This window comes from Echinops telfairi, unplaced genomic scaffold (assembly GCF_000313985.2).
Source record: "Echinops telfairi isolate 266 unplaced genomic scaffold, ASM31398v2 ScPeMD7_1;HRSCAF=3_0, whole genome shotgun sequence".
Lineage (NCBI taxonomy): Eukaryota > Metazoa > Chordata > Mammalia > Afrosoricida > Tenrecidae > Echinops > Echinops telfairi.
In genome coordinates this window covers 78,904,376-78,905,478 of record NW_022103896.1, presented here as the reverse complement: position 1 = coordinate 78,905,478, position 1,103 = coordinate 78,904,376, and positions in this window count along the sequence as shown.

Here is a 1,103-nt window from a genome sequence, read left to right as displayed (position 1 = left end):
TGTATGGATTGTGATAAGAGTTGTATGAACCCCTAATAAAATGATTTTAAAAAATTTACACTCTCATAAAATCATAGACTCACTATGAGTTAGAATTGATCTGATAGAGATGAGTTTTGAGTAACCAAACTATGGAGGAGAATCCCCTTTAATTAAAATGAATTTAATAACATCTAGAAAATACCTTAATATCAACATAGATTAATAGTTTATTTAAATATTTTATTTAAAAACTGGGTACTATGGCCTCTGGAGAGCTGTATATAACTTGGTTGAAGAAAGATGATATCTGAAAGATGTTTAATTTTGTTCTGTTAATTATGCAAAGTTATATTACTATGTGAATGATAAAAAATATGGGTAACTTTGAGAAGAATGAGAATTTCTGAACACTTCATAGTGCTCATGCAGAACTTTACAAATGAAACAAAGGAATATTGCATTGTTTAAAACCAAGAAAGGTGTGTGTCAAGGTCAGAACTTTTCACTATATTTATTCAATCTATATGCTGAGCACATAAGCTGAGAAACTGGTTTATAGCGAGACATCAGGATTGAAGAAAGGGTTACAAACAATCTGTGAATGGTTGTTGATAAGTGGCTGGATTGTGGAAAGCAGAGTTGATGGTAATGTAACCCTCCCTCCTACACAACTCATAATTTTTTAGAAAGGTCAGAGAGGACAGAGAATATTTAAATATGCATTTAAGGGTGGTCTTGTACTATGAAACCATCCCCAGCCAAGCCAAAACCTGGATTTTCCCTGTGACCAAAGAAATGCAGGTCTTAGATGGTTTAATCTAAGAAGACTGAGAAAAAGAAAAGAAAAAGATTTTTGGACATTCAGTGTGGATGAGCTACTTCAGTTACTCTTGACCGTGTGTGGTAAACCAAGCCAACCGGCAATAAAATACAGGGAAAGGGATCTATTTTACAGCCACTTTGGCTACCTTACTTCTACTTCCTTGAGTGCTCTTCCAGGCACTTAAAATCTGACTTACATCTCCATAGGGAGAAAGCCACAAATCCCAATTCTACCTTACAAATCGGGCTAGACCAGAGGATGTACACTGGTACAGGTAGGAACTGGAAACAGGAAATCC